The sequence below is a fragment of the Dufourea novaeangliae genome, unplaced genomic scaffold (assembly GCF_001272555.1).
Source record: "Dufourea novaeangliae isolate 0120121106 unplaced genomic scaffold, ASM127255v1 scaffold488, whole genome shotgun sequence".
Taxonomy (NCBI): Eukaryota; Metazoa; Arthropoda; class Insecta; order Hymenoptera; family Halictidae; genus Dufourea; species Dufourea novaeangliae.
Genome location: NW_015374361.1, coordinates 221,510 through 245,587, shown reverse-complemented (window position 1 = coordinate 245,587; position 24,078 = coordinate 221,510). Strand labels below are relative to the sequence as shown.

At 36.4% G+C, this 24,078-nt stretch overlaps 1 long non-coding RNA gene across 1 annotated transcript in view; it reads left to right on the top strand.

Moving 5' to 3' along the window:
• LOC107192993 overlaps positions 1-24,078 on the top strand; it is a 134,784-nt gene that overhangs the window by 50,858 nt on the left and 59,848 nt on the right. Inside the window, exon 3 of the long non-coding RNA XR_001516319.1 lies at positions 19,845-19,884. This is a non-coding gene — a long non-coding RNA (uncharacterized LOC107192993). The remainder of the gene's footprint in view (positions 1-19,844; positions 19,885-24,078) is intronic.

Below are 24,078 nucleotides of genomic sequence, written 5' to 3'. Positions count from 1 at the left end.
GGATTATCTGTACACACTGTACCACGGTGACCTGTTTGCCGTCAGGATTAACTGTCACCTGCCTTTGAAGGTAAAATGGACAAACAGACTGTAAATTTTATGTCGAACAAACAGTTTTATGGAGGATTAAAAATAATTCGTATTTCATCGATTTAATAACACTCATTGTAATAAACATAATTCAAAACTGCCTGAAAACGTGATTTTTGAATAAATCCATCATTAAGTTTAGTAAAAGTATAGTAATATCTGAAGATTCCTATAAATAAACAAAATCTGAAACACCTCAATGTTCGGTGTTGTATTATTATTTCAACCCTTTCGTGACTGAATTACATTCATTTAATAATTTCTCGTTCATTGAACGATCATCGCGTCTGTAATGGATGATAAATTCAGATCAATTTTTATTCGAGTACTCAAGTGAAACGTATGCGTACCTCTGGTCACGAAAGGGTTAAACAACAAAGCGTATAAAATTTGTTCAGTTTTTCCTACGAAAAGCACAAAATGGTCACTGTCATAAGCATGTGACGCGCAGTGGGCAATACGTTAATACAATAAATTAACCCTTTCGCAACTGTTAACGTCTATAGATGTTCAACCGATTTCCTTCACCGACAGATGTTGGCGTTCTGTTGTCAACAACGACCGTTACAAAGCCCTTATTATTAAGACCACGCTGTTGCGTCCACTGTCACTGTGTAGCTTGAAATTGTATGCGCTCCTTATCGCCGACGAAAAGTTTTGCTGTTCACAGCATTGATCACGATTATCACGACAGTCCGCTGCAACGAAAGGGTTCAAACAGTGGGGTAACTAAGGGGCATATCGTGATCCTCCTATATCGCCGTACTGCATAATCGCTATTCAGCTAACGTTGCGGATGCGGAACGATTAAATGAAACGATTCTCGATCCAACGAACTCCAGATGATGTAATCCCATTATTCTACGACTCAGAATGAAAACGTGAGATTTATAGGCCCTAAAACCAATATATCTATAATTTAAGAAGGGTCTCAAAATTAAAGATTTAAACGTCTTCTGTTTAGAAGTAATACCTTGAACGTCAGACTGCAAAAATCATCTGTGAATTAACATTTCAAAAATGTCTATTTACAGTCTTTTATTAAAGCTGTACGTATGTACATTAAGTCCCCATCGTCTCTTGTCTGTTAACAGTTGCCGTAGTGGTACACAATTAATCTGCACTTGTCCAGGAGTAGAACGCATACTTTTTCATCGTATCGCTCTGAACGATATTGGAGTTCCTTATCTCCCCTTAATTTCTGTCTCGACGTCCGGAACGTGTGAACTTTTGACTCTCAAAAGATTTTTCGATCTGACTGTATCAGTTCCAGGAGCTGCACCCGGGTCTCCTAGACACTCTGAAGTAGCCCATATACGCTACAACACGTAGGACATCGATTCCTAAGTGTTTCATGATGCAGGTTGCAATGTGCATAGATTAGAATCTGAGTCAGAAGCGGCTTGCATCGATGCAGGAATCGGAATACTGTAAATCATTGATGAGTGTTCGAAGGCTTCTCAGCACTGACAAAGAGAGGTCCTCGGGTGTAACGCTGACTTTTTAATGAGTAGACTACGGATTTTTATGCCAAATAAAGTTTCTAAAGTATTTTATAAAGACAGGAGCAATCGTAGAAAATTGTTTCCCTCTTAAGTATCTTATTGGGTTCAGAATAAAATAGAGAACTCGTTGGATCCGATGAAAGTTTTGTTTTTCATCCTATTCCACAGGGCCCTATAAGCTATAAATACATAAAATCCGCAGTCTATTAATGAGGTTTAGCACAGTGATAGAGCTTCAAATTTTCAAGGCAGTGATATTTGTTTCAGCCGCATGTGGCCATTAGTTTATTAAATATTTAATATTCAGTGCCGAGGAGCCTTTTCGAACACTCATCGAGAATTTACTGTGTTACGCTGGTTATGCCTACTCGATAACGATCCATGTAGGCCGGAATTAAGATTTTTGTGGTCCACAGCTATAAAACCTTCAAGGGCCCCTTGGTAAAATTGCAATTTATTCTAAGTACAATAACATTTAATCATAATGAACGCTTGATTATAAGGAACAATGCTTCGTTATATTTAACAACATTGATCCATTTCTACAGTTAGTGTAGTTTCTAATTACTTCAAAAGGGAAGTAGCAAATAAAATTTCTTTAAATTATTTTTTGACATAAATGTAAGAATTATTGTTAGATCGCCCCTCACCCTCCTTCGGAAAGTGGGGTCTGGGGCTTCAGCCTCTTCTGCCCCCCACCTCTCGTCCCCAACCCTCCGTGGACGGTGCCGGAGTCACACATCGATGTAAGTCAGAAATGATTTGGCTTTGGACACCTCACGAGTCCAGTACTCGGAGGGTTAATCTGGCGGTGGATCCGTGGATGCGTTTCTATAACTGATCGTTCGCTGGTAATGATTTTTTCGTCACAACGGGTGTAGAGTGTAATTACTAGCTCTAGGAAGACATTGCATTTGTAGAAGGTTATAAGCAGGCTGCCTGAAACTGATTCGGGTTTTGGTGAACACTTAGGCCTACTGTCCACTAAGGCGTCTCGTCATAGACGCTTCATAGACATTTGACGCTTGCAGAACGCTTCCATGTAGCGACCAATGTAAAACAATAGACGTGTGTCCACATATGCTTCAGCGTCGCGTTTTCGTCGCTGCATGCGTTCGGCAAGAAGCGCATCGTCATCGATGTCTGCCGCTAAGCGTATAGAAGGACGCAAAATTTTCACTTGTGTTTGAGTGTGAAATATGTCGGCCGTGAAATTCGTATAGAATATAGATTGTTGAAAAGTTACCCATGAAATATAAAAAAAATATAAAAAATACCCATGTTTGTACATGGCTAAAACAACATCGCATTTTAGTGTCTTGTTTTTTGATTAGCGGAGCTACCAAACGCACTAAATTCTTGCACGTATCTTTATTCATTCTATAAAACGAATGAAATACACGTTCATCTATATTATTTTCTATCTAAGAATGTAATCAAATAACTTATCCGACTTTTACGCCGTCGAATATAATTACATAAGGCGATAACGTCCTTTTCGTCGCTTGACACCTTTGCTAGTGAGGAAAATGAAGCTTTCTGTACGCTTTCTATACGCTTCCAATACGCTCAAGTGGACAGAAACTCAGGCGTAGCGTAATCGTCATGTTGTACGCTACGCTGACGTGTCTATGACGAGACGTGTTAGTGGACAGTAGGCCTTAAAAGTCGGTGCCGTACATCGTCGCAACATGTTGCAGCGTGTGCAGCCTCGCTTAACAAACACGGGACGTCTTTTCTTTTTTTTACCGTTCGTTATCTAATCGAGCTTCTTTTGAGCATGCCGCAGCGGCGGTGTTGTTAAATTGCTCGCGTTGCACGATGCTCCCGTTACCGAATTTATCGTTGGCGATAAATAACGCTGCTTCGAGGGTCGGCTTCGCCGCACAGAAACCACCTACCGCTACCGGCAGATGTCCTCCGTGCAATACGCGCGCGCGTTTCCAGCAGCTTGGATAGAAAACGTGCGACGGCGGTTGTTGTGTGGCGGCCGCGCAGGGTGAAAGCAGAAATGGGGTGGGGGGCGACGTGTGTAGGAGGGGAGTTTCATTTCTTTACGGCTACCCACGCTCCTGACCCACAAGAAAATCGAATCGGTCGGTACCACTTCCTACCGGTACCCCCGATTTAACTGCCACTGCCGTCGATCCAACTGATAACAGGCTGTGTATAGTCCCTCTTCCTTCGGCGCGTTACGAAACCCCCGGCCTATAATTTTTCGGCGGAAATTCAATGTTCAACGGTAGGCTCTCGCGAACACGCAGAAGAAAGGATTGATGGGTGGATCGTACGGTCGATCGCGTTCAAAATCGCATCGAACGGTGATCTGATTCCCATTTGGTCTGTTACGTGTTCCACATTTTGAATTCACGTTACAGATGCTTGTGTGATTATAATTTTGTAGAACGCAAGAGAACATGATGCGAGTCCAACAGTGAATTTTAGAGTTTTACATCAATTTGTTACTGATGAATTGTTTCATTGAAGTAATACGATTTTTTTTATTCTAACTTTTGAAAAGTACAGCGATTCCTCGATGAATGCGACACGAGCAACGGCGTTATTCCGACCACTAGGGGGTTCCCCTATGGAATCAATAAATACAGAGTAAACAGAAGCTAAGCAGAGGCTTGGCTTTGGGTGAAGAACAAATTTATGAGGGGCTGAAAATCTTTCCGCCTTGCTATGAATGCTCCGAGGCGGACCTGAATACGTCGCACTCATAGAGACATTACTGTACTACAGGTGACCGTCGTATTGCACGAAAATTCCTATTGAGTTATATGGAATCTTGTTACACAAAACCTTGTTGAACAAAATATTGGTATTTGATAAATGCAAGAAAGTAATACAAAGGTTGAGATTTCGTTGCAATAGAATAAGTAGAAAGACGTATGTTTTAAAGATCTTGAATGATTTTAAAAATTCGTGACCATAAAAGTAAAATAACAAAGAAAAATTCTACCCATAGATGTTTAAAACATTTCAATGCTGAAAATGAACTATTGAAGTTTCAGTCAAGTATTAATATTTAAAGCTATTAAATGACGAAAAATTTTAGAATAAAGGTTACTAATTTGAAATACAAGAGAAATACCCTATTAACTTCACTCAAACTTTCGTGTTGTACGAGGGTTATTTGTAGTTATGTAAATTATTCGTGTAAAATAATCGAATAATACATTTCACCGAAGAAAGGTATTCATTACGAAACCAGGCCTATAATTTTGCGGCGGAAATTCCATTTTCAATGATAATTCCGGGATTTGCGGAAGAAACGCGGAAGAAACGCGGAATGGATGATCGAACGTGGGTCGTGCTGAAAATTGCATTGGATTGTTGTTTACCTACTTTGGATCGTGTGATATGATAAATCAGAATGATTGATTTTCGTATTGCGTTTATTATACAGGATGTTTCACAAGAAACGTAGACACATAAATATTATCCTGTTTCAATTTTGAAATTTCTTTTTGTTATTGCGTTATTCATAAAGGTCATGTTTGCGTTTCGATTATTAATAGACTACTGATATTATGCATTTACATCGTGCAACGATTCTCTATAACTAAATATAATGAAGTGTTTAATTAATTTTTTATTTTATATGTAACTTGTTCTTGTCTTTTTATTTGTAAGTCTATATTTGCATAAACGCCCAGTCTAAACAGTTATTAGTGACCATGAGAGTTCACGCTGTAGTGTACATATTTACACAGTTACAAAACTTTGATGCCAGTGCTCGGTATAATTATATACATTCCGAGTTACGTCATTACAACGTTATATTAAAAGAAAGAGGATGTGAACATATATCCGTACGAAACTTATTCTACATTTAATCCTCGTGGACTGCTCGGGTCAATTCGCTTTCCAACCTCAGATTTTACTTTTTAATTATAACGAATACTTAATGTCTCGTTTTGTACATCGATTTCCTTAAGATAGAATAGTCCGTCTGTTAGATAAATTTACATTGTTCAATAGTAAAAGCTAAAAAAGAGTGCTTACTAGTTAGCAACCTACAACTCCAGAAGACATTATACATAAATGGAATTAGAGCTTTCGTTACTATTAAATCACGAAACAATGAAACACCATCACAATCATTTTCTCAAAATTATCAGTTCGTTAGAAACCGTTAATATGGAACAAACAATGGTAAATATTTACATTAAGGGAGCCACCTCGGAATTTGATAATTTTTCAATATGTTGTCAAGGTTATCACCCTGAGTAGTGTTGTGAAGGTTTTAGTTGGAGATTGCTGTTTATTAAAAGGTTATTATCAACAAAAATATTTGTATCGTACCTACTTTAGTAGTATTAATAAGTAAAATGATCGATGACCTTCGCCTTGATATTTGTTGTCAAGGTCACCTTTGGTTTTAGGTTGCGTATTGCAACGTTATTAAGAGAACAATGATACCTTTTTCGTCAACTATCTCTAACCAACTCTGAATGATTTTTTTTCTTGAACTGTCTCTAACCAACTGAATGACTTTTTTTTCTTGAACTGCCTCCAACCAACTCTGTATGCCTTCTTTTTCTTGATCTGTGTCTAATCAATTCTCAAGCATTATACTGATCGGTGTTGGTTAGAGCCAGTCCAAGAAAAAAAGTAATTCAGAGTTGGTTAGAAATAGTTGTTTTGATTTTCCAAAATAATGGTAGACATATACCCAGTAACGGAAAATTTAAATGACTAATCAGAACTAAATAAACTGTTTCGAAGAAATGTTTTATTAACAACATTGTAATAAACAACGACCCCCAACTGATACCCGCACAACTCGACTCAGGATGATGATCTTGACAACACATTGAAAAATCATTAAAATCTGAGATGGCTCCCTTATCGTAAATATTTACCCAAACAATTGATCTGGTCACAAAACACAGTTGCTTTTCCACCATACACACTTTCAAAGTAAAAATAATAAAATAATTCGATCCATTCGTTACTTCAGATGCTATTCATTTTTCGTTTCAAGTACATAGATTCCATTCAAGCCCGGTGGACATACATAAAAAGATAAATGAAGCTTTCGAATCGTGTACGCGATGCATGAATAAATCTTCAGAGAGTAACACGGCCATAGTGAAACCTGGAGTATACCAGCGCCTCCTACGTTCTCGGCACTTCTCTCTGTCCTTTGGCCACCAAGTCTATCAGGATCTGTATTTTCAATGGCCGAGTTCCGGCTTTTGCCACGGCCCGACCATAAACGTCCCACCAGCCGATGAATGCACCGTCCCGAGATAAATTCGTCTCGAGACTAGCGGAGGAGACTCGGGCCTCGATCTTGTGTCCTCTTCGGTCTCTCGTGCACGGGCACCTCAGGTCGAAGCTATACAGGTTTAAATGCACCGGACTCCTCTTTTCTGCCTACGACCATTGTACACAGGCGCACCGTTGACACCTGGCCTCGTTAGCCCCGGAAAAGCTTGAATTCTTTACTCTCGGTCGGACCTCGTCTCGCCATGTTCTGTGAACGTTCGCTCAGCCATAGATCCGCTATCTGTGCGCAGATCCACCTTGGCAGAATACAGGGCTAAGGTCAAGTTTGTAGCGCAGAGATTTGAAATAGTACTTTACATAGCGTATCGTAAATTGAACAGGAACGCAGTATTTAATATTTAATATACAGTCATTCAGACAAGCAATTAATGTTAAGGTCAGAATATGTAATTATAATGTATATTAGTGTAAACCTTGGTTAATGTACTTTAGATTAGATTGCGTTCAAGTCAGAGAGATAGATACGTAGTTTAGTGGAAAAAAATATTGTTCCTGAAGGGAGCACAGAAACATACATCGAATTATGGAAGTAACTAGTTTGATCTATACATAATAGAATAAAACTTGTAGAGTCCAAAAAAAAATTTAATACTTAAATAGGTATGCCAGATCTTACCTCACCAGTTAATTAATAAGTAGACAACGAATGTTTATGTATTTGTAGTGTTCTTTGCCTTGCAAAATGATGCAAAATAAAAATTCTAGTAAAATTTAACAGTATTTAGGGTAAATGTGTCAGTTACTGTACCCATTAAGACGAAGTTCAAAGTGTTCGGCCAATTAGACAGCTGTTTTTTATATTTTTCTCTTCGGAACATTTTTAAATTATATTTTGATGTCTCTTATATAAGTAGGATTTTCTTGTAATTAAATATTATACTTAATGTACGATAATAATGAAAATAAAAAAATTATTTTTTCAGTCAGTGCAAATACTGTGGCGACAGATTCGTGACGATTTCTCAGTTCAAGATTACCTCAAGGTCATAGTATACTGGGTCATTGAATTCGTCTCGACCTCGCTTACAATGCTACGTAGTCAAAAATACATAGCGCCTAAAAATGAAACTTTTTTTGAATTCGTAATATTGCAATTTGTAGTTGATACGAAGCTGATCAACTTTCGTTCGAAACAATTTTTCCCCGACTATCGCAATTCCCTGAAAAATCGTGGGGACTGATTTTTAAACGACCCTGTGTATCAATGCTCAAAATTATAAATTCTTTTAAACATCCACAGTCTAATTACAAGTTTTCCACCTCACCAGTTACGAGTTAAACTTTTCTATACCTATTAGCCCTAAGAATTTCTCGTCGTAGTAGCAACTATAGGAGACGGATTTCTTCGACAGCTCGAAAGCTCGATGCAAAGAAGATTCCAGTCTATACCTACATTATAATGCAAGGAAACTTCTGAAAAAGCCTTCTGGCGGCGACGTATCGTGTTTACCTGTATTCCCAAGACTTTTTTTTTCGGTCGAATAGCAACGGCGATGCAGTAGTTTTCATGGCGCACGGTCGCCAGTTCCGAAGAAAGGGAGCGGACGTGCGCTTATGCAGGTCTGTCTCTTGACAGATGGTTTTTTGAGGGAGGGATGGAGGGGGTGGAGACACCGTGGCGCAGCGGCCACCACCATTGCCACTATGGTGTGTATCCCTTTCCGAAAGGTTTCCCTTGTTGCCAGATCTCTCCGGGCCCCTTCCTTTGTTCCCGTGGCGCACCGACGAAACGGCGCTACGGATCCTTCGGAAATGAAGCTCGTTAACGTGTTCCCGTCCTCTTTTTTTTTCTGTTTTCTTTCTCTCCACCTCGAAGTGCAATCATCGTTGCGGTTCTCCCTTTCTACGCGGCGTAAATCCGAGCCGACATAAATAATTTCGCTGCTTTGGGAAAACAATTGTGGGTAATTAGATTGCGGAGCATTATGCGAAATGACCGTTTCTTGAAGGGATTTTCTTTAAAGTCATGAGCGAAAACATATTTATTCGTATTTTGCGGTTTTTTTGCGGTAAGAAGGAGTCTTATATGTTCTAATTTCAACTGCATTCAGGGATATTTATGTATTTATAACATATAGGGCTATACGAAACACAATAAGAGACAAAACTTTCGTCGGATGAAACGAATCTTCTATTTTATTCTTAATCAAGTAAGATATTTGAGAGAAAAACGAAATTCCTACATTTGCTCTTGTCTTAATGAGTTACTTTAAAAAATGTCATTTTGCATAGAAATCCGCAGTCTACTAATGATACGTAATAACATTTTAATGAATTATATAGCATTTTAAGAGTCATATCAAATGGATATAATTTCATTTTATTATAATTTTTTGGGGTGGTATCAAGGTGATCTTACGTTTTTTCAAGTTCAGTGCATCTTTTTTTAATACCACGTTGTTGCTAATTACTATTTGACGAATTCAATGACCTATAGCATGCTGGCATTAAAAAAAAGAGGCACTGACTTTGAAAAAATGCAGTGACTGATATTGAAAAAAGGGGGTATAACGAAATCAAATTGTATCCATCCGATGCGTTCCTTAAAATGCTATATAATTCATTTAAACGTTTTTTATACAATTAATAGGCACTGAGTCATTTTAAATAGTAATTTGTATAATTCAATGGCTACCTGAAGTAAGTAACAATAAAATATTGTATAAGATTATTGAATCGAGATATGTTACCATACTCTACATTTACTCTTCTAAAATTTACTGGTCGGTTTTACAATGTCAGTTGTATCGAAAGGATTACAAGTACTCCGTTTACTTTTAATTATTTCTAATGTCGCCGGACGTTGTTGACCTCTACGGGGCGCCATTGGTGAGTCTATTGCCGGGCACTGGCGACCAACACAGCATTAAACATGCTAACAAATCAATTCTACGCTCGGACAAAGATACAATTTCAACAATTCAACAAGCAACTCGATATTCTATTCAATTCCAATTATTCACAAATTAATTAAAAAAAGGTATCGATTCGTATAATAGTCATCAGTATACCGCAGATGTCTACGAATTTGTGGCACAAACAAACGTAGATATCCAATTCCATGAGAATAAAACTTTCGACAAAAAGTAATTAAAATTTGCACACATGTTTGACAACCCTCATCCGTCCCTTCTGTCAATCTGACACATTTCTCTGGAAAGAAATGATTTGCAAATTTAACTATTTATCTGTTTATTGTATTGATTTTCTACCACTGTGTCAATTTTACACCGAAGGACAAATTAAGTTGGAAAAATGATAGACGAATGATGGTTAATGAACCTATTTAATTACAGAAAATAATGTTTCTGCGGATTAGAGTTGGGCAAATTCATTATCTAAATAAAGAGTTTCGAATAATGAATAAAAAATAAAAAGAATTCTTCGTAAGTTTGTATTGGTTAAACGTGGTGATTCCAATTTCTATAATAAAATAATACTTCTTGAGTGAGTAGACAATTGGCACGCAATTATTTGATCTCATTAACTGTTTAAAGATCACGATCCTATGCAGATACTATTGCTTTTCACTATGTATTATTCGAATACAGTTATACCCAATTCTGATTTGCATAAACATCCACAGTCAATACACATCGATCTAATCACGATAAAATACGAGATGTGTTTCCAAAGTTCTGGGAATTCCAATCCAGCTGAATAATGCAGGGATAATGACTAACGCTTTCACGTACATGTTACTCAGTGCCAATCAGAACGATTTAATCGCTTGGCGAATACCGACATGTTTGTAAAGTGTTAATTCTGCAACTAGGGAAGACGTTGTAACTTCTCAAGAAGCGATTATTTTCTTAAAAATTAGTTATAACAAATTGCACTAGGAATTGAAAAACCCCCAAAAAGGAATTGTAAGTAACACAAACTGTACTGTACATTAGAAGCCAACAAATTCTACCGAAAGAAATATTTTAAATTCAGTAAACGCTAACCAGGAAATCTGCAATCCCTCATTTTGACGAATTTGGCAGTTGTAGTATTAAACGGAAATTAAGAAATCGACAGACGATAAGAAACCGAGCCTTTCCCACAGTAGTCAGTCGATCGAAAGATACAAGCCACGGAACGAGTTTATATTTAATCCTGCGATAGGTCATGGAATCGCTTTCTCGTCGCGAGCGTCGATCGCGCGCGGATCTACAGTGCACGACACGATGCCTAGGTGACAGTGGAGGGGGCTGGGGGACGAAGGAAAGAGCGCAGGAAATTGGAAATGCAAACGTTGCGAGAGGGACTAGGCGACACGAGCCGGGAAATTGATATTTTTCCATTGGCCGTAGCCACGGCCCTGGGTGGGTCGCTGGTTTCTTTTCCTCGAGGCCCGTACTTCCTCTAACGGCGGATGGTAACCGACGTCGATCTGTCCCGGCGGCGTAGCCGGAAGTGGAATTTTCTCCTGTCGCTTCTCTGCCACTTCGTGGTACCCAAAATGGCTTCGTTATCGAGGCCGGGACCAATTTCATCGACTCCGGTCCCGTTGGAATATCACGTGAGACATGGTGCTTAACCCTTTCCACTCGGAAGGGCGTGTACAGGGTGATAAATAAAAAGACTTATTACAAAAAATTGGTGTAATATTTGCAGAGTGGCCTTAGAAATGTGATCAGTAGACTGCGGATTTTTATGCAAAATGACATTTTTTAAAGTAATTTTTGAAAACAACAGCAAAGATAGGAATTTCTTTCTTCTCATAAATATCTTATTGTATTCAGAATGAAGTAGAAAACACATTGTACCTGACAAAAGTTTCTCTATTGTATTACACAAAGCCCTCTTGGCTATAAATGTATAAAATCCGCAGCCTAGTGATCAGCTTACAAGGGAAGTTCGGTAACCCGAACATTCCGATTTTTTTTAAACTTTGCAGGTTTGTAGGGGACCTCAAGAGAAGTATAGCGCAATTTTTGTTTTTGGCTCAATTTCACGTCTTCAGGGTGAAAACATCCCTTGAAGGTAGACAGGTGTTTCCATATTTCCCTGTATATCTTTAAAACTATCGTAGATATAAAAAAAACGGTTACAATACAAATTGAATGGTTTTTTATGCTCTATAAAACGATGTAATTAAATTGATAAAAATTCTGTGCTTAAATAAAAATAGCCTCCCTCCCACTTTTATTAATTATCATTACATTATTTAAGATGATCAACATGGTGTACATCAGCTGCAATACCCTCGAGTAAACGGTTCAGAAGCAACTGCTTAGTTCTATTTATGACGTTTGTGCTGATGCATATAAAAACCATTTTCCACCGAACAAGTAGCAGTAAAACAATCTAAGCTGATCACGGTTTTTTCTTTTATCCGTTTCGTGTCATCCCTGTGGATAAGAAATTTTATCCGATATCGACATCGAAGGTCGTCCGTAGACGTAATGTTTAGTCAGTGTCTTCGATAAAAGAGAACGATGTATTCTATAAATTGATATTAATTTTTTGTGGCACGCTTTAACTTCATTAGCGCGCGCATCACAGGGGTATTAAACAGAAAGCTACACGTGTAAGGCGTGTCCCCGTATATCTCGGCTCTCGTATTGTTTTCGTCGAGGGTAGACCTCTTGTGTCTCGGTTCCACAGCTTTGCGTCATAGGAACCTATTTATACCCCCATGATAGTATGTATACATATGTATAAGTACATAAATGTATCAGGTGCTCTGCGAACCGGAAAACCCAGGTTCATGGAAAATTTCGACGGATGTGTCTGAATTGTTTGGCCAATTCACGAACGTCTTCTGCGAATTATAAGCATATTTGGGGACGGTCCGATCTATGTAAATACAAGTAAATAATCGATACTTTTGTTTACATACCGAGTATATATTTTTAATATCGATACTTTCGGTTGCGATATATACTCGCTATTGCAAAAAAAGGACTGGTATCGAATGCAGCGAGTAATCGATATGAAAGCGAATGAATGCGAATGTGATTGTCGTCCAGTTATATTACTTTGTTAATAAATGTTCACTGGTAAAATATATCTTTGTTATAATCAGAAATGGGCAAATTGATTATCTAGATTGAGTTTTGAGTAATGAAAAATAGATCAAGAAAGTACTCCGTCATTTTTAATCATTTAAACGTGGAAATTCCAATTTTCCTAACGAAATAATACTTCTTCCCGAATGAATTCACATTTGGAAATAATTATTTAACCTCATTGATTGTTTAAAGCTCAGGATGACGCCTTTAGATATTGCTGCTTTTCACTATGTATTATTCGAACTAATTTCCGTTGAACTTTGGTGAAAATATATTGTATTAATAGAAAAGAACTTTGTATTCATTTTTCTTCGATACAAGTAGGTATCGATACATTTTTTCGATACAAGTTATGAGTACAACTATCGACACATGAAACGTAGAAATGTTACTCGAAGCCTCCAGTGACGTCAGTGTTATCTCTTCTTTTTAATTGTACGTGTTAACCCGCTCACTGTCTTTGTCTACTATGCGGGTCATTAAATTTATCAATGGGTTACTAATGTTGATGTCCTGTATAGTGGCTAAAGACAGTGAGCGAGTTAAAATGTGTTACCCTTTATTGTTGTAAGTTCTTTCCAGATTTTGTGACCTTTCAGAATATTATCACGTTACTCTACTAATTATAAACAGCTCGATGAAAAATATCATGCAAATTTAATTTGAAAGTCTTCATTGCTTTCAGTGTTGCTTTTTGGAGTTACGTGTGTTGGAATGTATTAACTTTCCACCATTATAACTACCGTTCTTTCAGAATTCGTGATCTTGTACAATATTACTGATGTATTCTACTAATTATAAGCAGATCGATGAAAGGTATCATGAAAATTTAATTTGAAAGTCTCGAATCTTACTTCCAGAATTTCTGACATAACATATCCTGCATTTAAAACACTGCCAAATACCACAGCTCAAGCTTCATTCGATAATTTCTGTTCCCACATGTATGTGATTTATATTCGCAATATTATATCATACTCCTTCCAGTATTTTTTGGTTTTTAATAAATGTGTACCAATCAAAATTTAATTCACTATGTCAGTTCAACGATATCCAAGTATATTATAGACTCGATTCTGTTGAATTTCACGACTTACGTTTAGATGAAGGAATTCAAATGTGATGTCGGAAGGAATTGCAAGATCGCTGAATGGAGTTCCCTGCTGGTATTGATATGATCGGTGTAAGCATTGAATGTGTGGACTTTGAAAGTAAAGTATCTCTTAGAAACCAAAGGGTAATGTTATACGTTCTGCGAATTTTGTTATCTATTTCCTTACTTCGGTATGCACATAGGTTTTGCCGTTATATATTATTGATACTGTAGAATTATACGTTTTGTAAACGTTGTATAATTCAAATGAAATCATCAGTAATTAATATGTAACGAATAAGTGAAGACGAATGGTTACTGATTAGTTTTTAGATGCAATCAGCCAAACATTTAGTAGTTCTAAAAAATATAATTTCTACCAGAGTGCAGAATAAGTTCCGTTATGTATGCATGAACGTAATGAGATTTAATAACCAAAAAATTCAGATCATTGTTTGTATGTTTTTTTCTGTTTTTCTAATAAAGTGTAGAACAACCGATAAATTCTGTGTAAGAACAGTGGCCACAGGTGGTACTAGTGCGTCCAGTTTTTAATTATACTACAATTTATTGTACAAACGAAACGAATATAGAATTTCGTTCCACATTAACTGCATAAACAATTTAGAATCCTGGGTTTTACAAACAGAATCATATTAAATGAACTTTATAAAAATCAGTGGAGATCTTCTTTACGTACAGAAGATAGGAACCTAAATTTTATTGAATGTGATACATAAATGAATGGGTTATAAGTTACTGGGTCACTGAATTTATATTTCGCGACTAGAGAAAGCAAAGCAAAAATAGTAGCCAATTTTATTCACCTCATTACCATATTGTGTAATATCTACACGGTATACAAAGCAGAATTTGCTTTTAAGAACAGGTTAAATCCGTATTTTTTCTTCGACAATGGTGTCAGTATGATGGATTGAAGATCGTTCTGTTTTTTTGTAAATGGCTCGTAGAACATACTTACCTACTTTGCTTTAACCTCTTGAGGGATACTGGCACACATCTGTACGTTTAGACTTTCTTTCATTCGAGCATATTTCCAAAAGATGAACCCTATTGCGACTAAATACTCACTAGGAAATTTCTCCACAAAAGAAAAAAAAAAAGAAAGATATCCTACCAATTGATGGCATTAATATTTGTAAATATACTTCAACTAAATATAGCTGAAACATAAGGAAGAAATGATTTTCGTCTGGCCTTAATAAATTCGTCCCTGAAGAGGTTAAAGACGTTTAATAATTCAGAACGTTCAATGATCAACGATCAGCACGCAAATATCGCCTGAAAGGCCAGATACAATCAACGTTAATCACAGGAAGGACATTGCTCACAGAATCAGCCGATGTTTCTGTTTCATCCAATGGCGTTCACCCCGTCCTATCGTTCTCGATCAGTGTTAGATGCCCTGGAATATATGTATGTACAGTTTTTCGGTTGCACGAGGCGAGCCAAACGGTGAACCGAACGATAAGCTCACCATTCTCAAAGCGTTCCCCTTTCCCCTCTTCCACTCTATTTGTCTTCCGTCCGCGATATCGGAAATACGATTTCTTTGGACGATTTCCGGTCGGCTAGCTGTGCCGCATGGAAGAAACGTACTACTCCGTATATACAATGTCCCAGAATAAGTGAGAAATATTTTAGGGGTGGCATCAGCGCATAAAAGCAATAAAAAAAAGTTTATATAACTATAATGTCCTATTTGACTTTGTTTTCAAGTTACAGTAAATTCTCGATGAGTGTTCGAAGGCTCCTAGGCACTGATAAGGAAAGGTTCTCAGGTATAACGCTGACTTTTTAATCATGTTTAGCACAGTGATAGAGCGTGGAATTCTGAAGCCAATGATGATTAAAATACGCTATGTATATGTTAATGAATATGTTAACAACGGTAATGAGCTGATGGTAGCTTGAAAATAAAATAAAAGTTCCATAGTCATATGTGCAATTAAAATTTACAATCCATTACTATTTTTAAAAGAAATATATTGTAATTGTAAGTGGCTCCTTTCCCCTGTCTCTTGGCAATCAGTATTTTCAGACCCAATTCTGCACTGATTGCTGCAGCAAATGAACGATATAGAGAGAAAGATCAGTCATTGATACGACGTTTGCAGGCTTGTGTTCAGACGCGAGATCATCTTGATCATCACTTGTGAAAGAGACATGTTTATGTAAACTTTTGTAATTTAGGAGTCCACTGCAAGAGGGAGCTATGCTACAAAATGTTGAAAAATGAGTTATTAATTACTTCTAGCATCTCTTGATGTTTATTTAGTTATTATCCCTTATAAAGTAAGGTTCTGAGTTAACTATGTGGCAAAATTACTACCTGCACTATGATGTACACTATTTCTCATAAGATCCTTAAGGGGTTACATACCTCTGAGCTGTTAAATAAGAGGGAAAATGATAAATTTGTTCGTATATGCAGAATTATTGTTTATTAAAAATTCAACATATACATCTTATTATATGTTACTTCCTTAGTAATTTCTGAAATACGGAGTTATATATCTATCAACAGATTTTGAAAATATCAATATTTTACAAAATGGCGGCTGTTTGAACTTGAACTTGTAGTTTCTGATATAAATGTTCAACTTCTTTTGCTATTAAAGAAAGAACAAATGCACGAATGAAGAATTCGCTTCGACAAGTGCTAAATTTTAGTCTTAAGAACACTACCATAAAGTTTGATCCAAATTGGTTCAGTAGTCTAAAATATTTCTGGTACCGGTATTGAAAACTGCATTTCAAGTATGTAAAACGCTTTTAAATGGCAGCCATTTTCTTCTGTTAGTAGATATATAGCTCAATTTTTCAGAAATGACCAAGGAAATAGCATATAATAAGTTGCATGTATTGAATTTTTAATAAACAATAATTCTGCATATACAAAAAAATTGTTTAATCTCCCTCTTATTCAACAGCTCAAAGATATGTAACCCCTTAATATCTTACACGTTATTTTGTGGCATAGCTCCTCCACCCTCTAAAATGTTTCCCAATTATTCAGGGACACCCTGTATACGTTCACGTGTTGGGTCATAAATGGTGTTCTCGACACTGTGTAGGGCTCCGGCATCTTGGTCTCTTCCGTCTGTCTCTTATGCGGGAACAGTGTATGCCGGTCAATTTGATGCGGGCACGATAATTGTTTCCGTACGTTCGCTATCAATTACACGGGAACGAACGTGTCCGCAGCCGGTAGTTCGATGAAACGTTTAGAAATAAGCAACCAAATCCAATACAAGGTGGTGAATCAATAAGAATTATTATCTGAAACAACTCGTTATCTGTTAGTTGTATCAAGAAACGTTTAAAATGAATTATCTTGCTTTTGAAGGAACAATCAGATGGATGCAATTTGATTTTTTTGTATATCTTATATTTTCTGAGATATCAAGGTAACCTTGACCTTCTTCAAGGTCAATGCATTTTTTTTGACGCTGTGTTGTAGCTGATAACAAGACACTTTTTTTTTATTGTGGTCGCATTAACCTCCCAATGTGGATTATTAGTGACTCACAATCAGTTGGCACTACAAATTGGCTACTAAAGTATTTGTAGACTTTTGTTTGATTTACAAGGAGTTGTATATCTTTTCTTGGGGTGGTTTAGTATTTTTCTTTATTCTTGTGGGTTAATACTGAGTATTACTGAGCCGTTGAAAAGTTTCGTCGAAGTCCATTACCACTTTTTGGCGATTTATCATTACGAATTATTGGGGTGCAAAAGTGTGCCGGGAACAGAAACAAAAGAGAGTATTTGTTGTTTCATCTGTTTTTCAGTCTTCTACAAATTTCAAGGAGTTCGACAACTAGTTGAGATTTGTTTTGATGAATCAGTTATACTGCCTCAGTTAGTCATTGAGACTTAATAAAAGATCACGGTCAAGTACGATGTATCGGCTCTTAAAGTGGAGCCCACATATTACGAAACACTCTGTATATTACAGATAAATACATTACCTTGTCGTAATGGTAATAAGTTATTGAATAATGTACGAGGGTTAACCTTCTTATTTTACTGTGTATAATAGAAAAAATACAGTGAAATTAATGCAAAAATGGAAACAACTAGTATTTTTAGATTCGTTCCACAGTTATTTGTTGATCTTTGGACGGATAATTTGTAAAATTTCAATATTTCATTTTTGTCGGAAGTTTAAAAACGGTTAGTTGGTATCTTTAAAAACAAAAAACCGATAAAGCGTGACAAGGCCTTTTTCGTGCCAGGGCAGCTACAACAAATGGCCGAGTTCAAATTCATCATTATCCATCAACGACAGTCTACTATTCGTCATCGATGTTGACTTTTCGCCGGAGACTCGAGATCAAAGTAATCTACACGAAAGTGATCCATTAACGCGTGCAAAGAACCGTCCATTTATACGTCCGCTGTTCTCTTATGTATATTTTGTTCGTTTTTGCTCACACACTAGGCTGATTGTAAAATTCTTAGTATTTATTTGGTTAAAACTATATACATATATGAGACAAAATTCTTACGCAAAACAATTTATTTAATCCTTTATGTAATCTTCATTACCTTCGTTGTTCTAACGATATATGCACTATAAATTCATAATTTCACGTTAGCTGTCAGAAGGTATATCATGATTCTTTTCTCAAAGCGTTTAATTTTACATTATTGTATAATTTAAGGGGTTACATACCTTTGAGCTGCTAAGTAAGAGGGAAAATAAAAAAATTTTGTTGTATATGCAGAATTATTGTTTATTCAAAATTCAACATATACATTTTATTCTATATTGTTTCAACAGAAGAAAATGGCTGCCATTTAAAAGCGTTTTACTTGAAATGCAGTTTTCCAAATCGGTACAAGGAATATTTAAAAGATTGCTGAACCAATTACGATGAAACTTTATGGTAATATTCTGAAGACTAAAAGTTAACACTTGACGAAGCGAATTTTTCATTCGTGTATTTTTTCTTTTTTCTTCTAACAAAAGAAATTGAAAATTTATGTCGGAAACTACAAGTTTAAATTCAAACAGCCGTCTGTGTGAAATATTGATACTTCCAAAATCGGCTTCGACAACTCCTAGTTCTTTTTGTCTGCTTCGATATGAAATTAAAACAAGCCCACAGAGATACATATATATGGTACCGCAAATGGTGTTTTGATAAAATGACTTATAATTAAATGGAAGCCATTTTCTTCTGTTAATAAATATATAGCTCAATTTTTCAAAAATTACTAAGAAAGTAACATAATAAGATTTATATATTGAATTTCTAATAAACAATAATTGTGTGTATACAAACAAATTTTTTAATTTTCCCTCTAAACAACTCCAAGGTATGTAACCCTTCAATATTATCCAACATATCCCATGGATTTATACAGATTATACTGTGACTCGAAAATTTCTTTCGCAACGATCTCAAAAATTATCGTGAAACTAAGGAAAATGTAGAAGTGTATTAAAAAAGAGTGTTAGGATGAACAAATTGAAATCAAGTAACTTTTTCATGCAATTGTCACTTGAACGATACAAAAATTCTCATTATGCACTATTTCGGAGACACCCAGTGTATTCGTAAAATGCATTCTCCGGCGTGGGACACGTGTTACTAAACCAAGAAATTCATACGAATCGATCTCAGGATCGATTATTCAACGGATCAGAACGGAACGGATATTACCATTTCAAAATCGGCGTTAAAATACATGAACGTTTTTCTCTCGTCGCAGTGATGTCGATGACGTCGTGCGCTTCGATTATTGCTTTTGAAATTTGTCCCATTTGTCGTATATCACCAATATCATGTTGCTAACGTGTCTGTTTCTTTTTTCTTGCAGAAACAACATAACCTCGGATCCCGCTGTGCCTCGTGACTGGGTGAGTCTGTGTTCTTTTCAAACGATTTTTTCAAACGATAAGACGATCGTTGTAACGATTAAAGGCAGACTCGCGAAATGGTCTACCTGGATAGAAAATTTTTACGCTCACGTAGAATATGTACCAAAATCGCATCACAACGCACAGTTCAGAATCAAAAATTTTGATTCAGATGTTAGTAGGTGAATGAACATTTGTATTAATTTTAGGAATCCTCTTCAATGACATCAATATTCACAGACAGTTTGTTCTCAGCACTTCATGAGAGTCTGGATTTTTAGGGGATTTTTTTTAATTTTATACTAAAACTGATGATATAAAAGGATCCGAGGAGAATAATAATGCATGGATGAAATGGTCATGAATGGTCAATATGGTTAATAATAAAAAAAGGTGATTTGATTTTTTTTGGACGATGAAAGGAATTTGTTTTTGACCATTTCAACTGCTGAATGTTGATTCTGGACCAGTGTGCGATGCAAGAGAATTGTCTCAAGTCGAAAACATGTAACATTTCAGGAGAACAAAAAGAAACTCATTCATTCCATAGCGTTTCGTATATGTACATATTAAAGAAGGTGATACTAGTGTAGTCTTGTTGGAAGTATTTTACTTCAACTTATGACATTTTTCTGAATGGCAGATTTACGTATTAAGAAATATTCCACTCAATGAAATGAAAATTGAAAATTTTGTTTACTTTTCCCGCGACAGGGGGGAGGGGGGATACATGATCGGTTTGAAGCGCAAATTGTAGCATAAGACAGAACAAGAAAAATTGTTCGTATACAAAACAGAAAAACCGAAAAGAAAATTCCATTTATTTCACTTGTCGATATCGACTGTAAACAATGAATGAAAAAAGAAAATGTAAAATATTTATATGTTTCAAATGATTGCGTTAGAATTGCCACGTAGACGCAGAAAGCTTTGAAACTCTAATAAAGTGTTTGGTCGTAAGGGGTAAAATGTGTTTGTTAATGAGGCGTTAACAGAACAAGGTAAACAGATCCATGAAAAACTTATGGAGAAATGTTTCTACGGGGCCTTTGACGGTCGGTTGCCCATCGAATAATGTGAATCGACCCGGAATAATTTTCAAAGGCACACCGCTAGACGAGATTGGTGGCGACGAACAGTAAAAGTATTGGATAAACACGGTATATTCAAAAAGTTCTCAGACTGATTTTCTTACAGATATACTATTAGCTTCATCTCTGAAATCGAGATGATACTAAATAATTTAGACCTTCCTTAGTGCTCTATAATTTTCCTGTTTCCCGATGTTCATTTGTTCATTAGTACTACGCTGTTAAAAGTTACTTGATTTTATACGTTCTCACGATTACAACCATGGAGCAACGGGCCGCAATTAAATTTTGCTTTAAAAGTGGAATAACTGCGATTGAAACTTACAGAATGATGCAAAAAGCATACGGACATGATTGTCTGAGTCATGCTTCGTTTTTCAGTGGTTCCAACGATTTAAAGGTCGTCAGTCACTTGAAGATGACAAAAAAGGACTACCTTCGACAAGTTGCACCGAGACGAATGTTGAATGTGTTCGTCTCCTGTTATCTAGAAACCGTTGTTTGACGATAAAAATAATAGCTAACGAATTAAATATTAGAATTCGACGTGTGAGGCCCGAACTTTACCGATCGGGTGAATGGTTTCTGCTCCACGACAACGCACCCGCACATTCGTCAATCATCGTCACAGAATTTCGGGCAAAAGAAAGCGTAACTGTTATTAACCATCCACAGTGTTCGCCAGATTTATCACCTACCGACTTTTTTTTATTCCCGAAAATCAAATTGCCAATGAAAGGGACCTATTATGAAGAGGAGAATTTAATAAAACAGGCAGTAACCGAGCAATTAAACAGGGTAACACAAGAGGAATTCTCCAAGGCTTTCAAAGCACTCTATAAACGTTGTACTGAGTGTGTAGCTAGAGGAGGGATGTATGTAGAAAACTGAACACTAAAAATTCCTTAATCAACAGAATTCAATTTTTTATTACACCAGTCTTGAAACTTTTTGAACATACCGTGTATCTTCATGGAGAAAACATATTGCAGAATATTTTTCGCGGTACGATCGACGGACGGACGAATGGTCGCCCGCGATACATAATGTAGATCCATCCTAACGCAACAATACCGCTCGTTGTATTACAATAACGCCCGCGATTATGCACTCTGGCTCCGTCAGTTTACGATATGTTTTTCCGACCACTGATTCCTGAGCGCTCATTCTAGCCTGACGGTTGAATAAATTTTACGCGACTCTGACGAATATACTCTACAGGGTGATTCATAAATGCATGTCAATACTTCAGGGGGTAAGTCTACAAACCGATATAAGTAAAAAATGTCATGTAAACATATGTCCTATATACAGTACCGGATAAAAGTATTCGTACGCCCTTTAAAACGGAACAACTTTTTTAAAATTGGTCTAAATGATTTGAGTTCTTTTGTGAAGTTAGGGACATTAGTTTACTAAATGATGTGTCAAAAAAAAATTGAAAAAATTGCAACTGGTCAGAATCGCGAAGAAAATAGTAAAGGTCGTTTTTTACAACTTTTTAATCTGAGGCTATAATGAAAATTTAATAAATACATATCAAAGATAATGTTTCTCCAGAAAAGGATAGATTATATTCCTTAGAAAACACGTGATTCGTTTTCAGTTTAACCACAATATATAGTGATTGCAAATTTTATGGTGATTTTATATTTATACCAGACAGTGTATTTTGAATATATATCTTTGTTAACCCTTTTAGGATCAGCGATTTTTAAGGAGCACTTTCTAAATAGCTCAGAGGATTTTTATAACAGAAACACTAAAATCTTTGAAATTTTATAGACAAATTTTTCTTCATTATTTATTTAGTTACGATTTGACGACAGCAGACAATAAACAGACTGTATCATTATAGTGATTAATCAGTTATAGTGAGCACTTTCGCAAGTAACAGGGGTAATGATAGATCAGATCTTCACCTTGAGCCTAAATGGTTGAAGGAGATGATCAAACGCTTTTCTGTTACATTCTAAAAACTCGGTATAACTCTTCTCCATTATTCTCATGACCAAGTTAAGGTGATCTTTCGTTACTGTTGTGCACTGTACACTTATTTGTTCTTTTAAGTCTTCTACAAAATTAACTTGCCATGAGTATACTACATGTATTACATAACACAAACATGGAGCGTTTGGGCACTTTTCTTGAATAAAGGCGTTACTTCGGAATATCTCATCAACTACGAATTTTTCGATCACGTTACCTTAACACATTTTTGCACAGAACGACAAGGGAAATCGATTTGCTAAGAAAACTATGCGCTTTTCATTTAATTTCGTAAGCAAGTGTATATTTATCAGAAATAGAGGATATTTGCGTCTATTGGTCGGAACGTTGGAATTCACATTTTGTTATTGTTGTTTTCTAAATTCCTCAGGTTTCAACGTCAAAGTCTCCTCTGATAGTTGAGTGTCAAATGCAAGACAAATCTTTCTTTTTTTTTTATTCGTCATTTTGTCTGTTTTTTCCTGTCAATTACAGTAATCGTGTGAAGTAGAACGTTCCGTTTCTCATCGAGTACCCCCAAAGAATCCCTACAATAATGAAAATATACCGCTGCACTTGCGACAAAAATATACAAGGTGGACCAGTAACTTCGCCCACCTGGAATGTCTCCGTTATTTTTAGAGATGCGAAGAAAAACTTTATTTACAGAAGGTATACGGTATCGAGGTGGCCATAACATGTCAGAGTAATACTTTTATTTGTGGTTGGAGAATTTTCGAAAATTTCAAGGTCATCTCTGTTTTGTTTAAACGGCATGCTGTACCATTTTATACCTGGTGGAATAGCGGATGTTTAAGTTATTCGACGTTAACAGAAAAAGGTGAAAAACAGCGATTTTTACGTCATAAGAGACTTCAGTAACTCGAGAATTGCAGGGGTTGCGTCCATGCAAACGGACACCATTTTGAGGACCTCTTATAACACATGAATCGTCCTATTTTATTTTGTTACGTAATATCCAATGACCTTGTACTATAGGTCGTCGAAATCGTCAAAGGATGAACAAGCATACTATTAACAACGTACTATTTAAAAAATAGTAGTAACAAGCGTACTATTTAGAAAAATGGAGGTGACCTTGAAAACTGTTAAA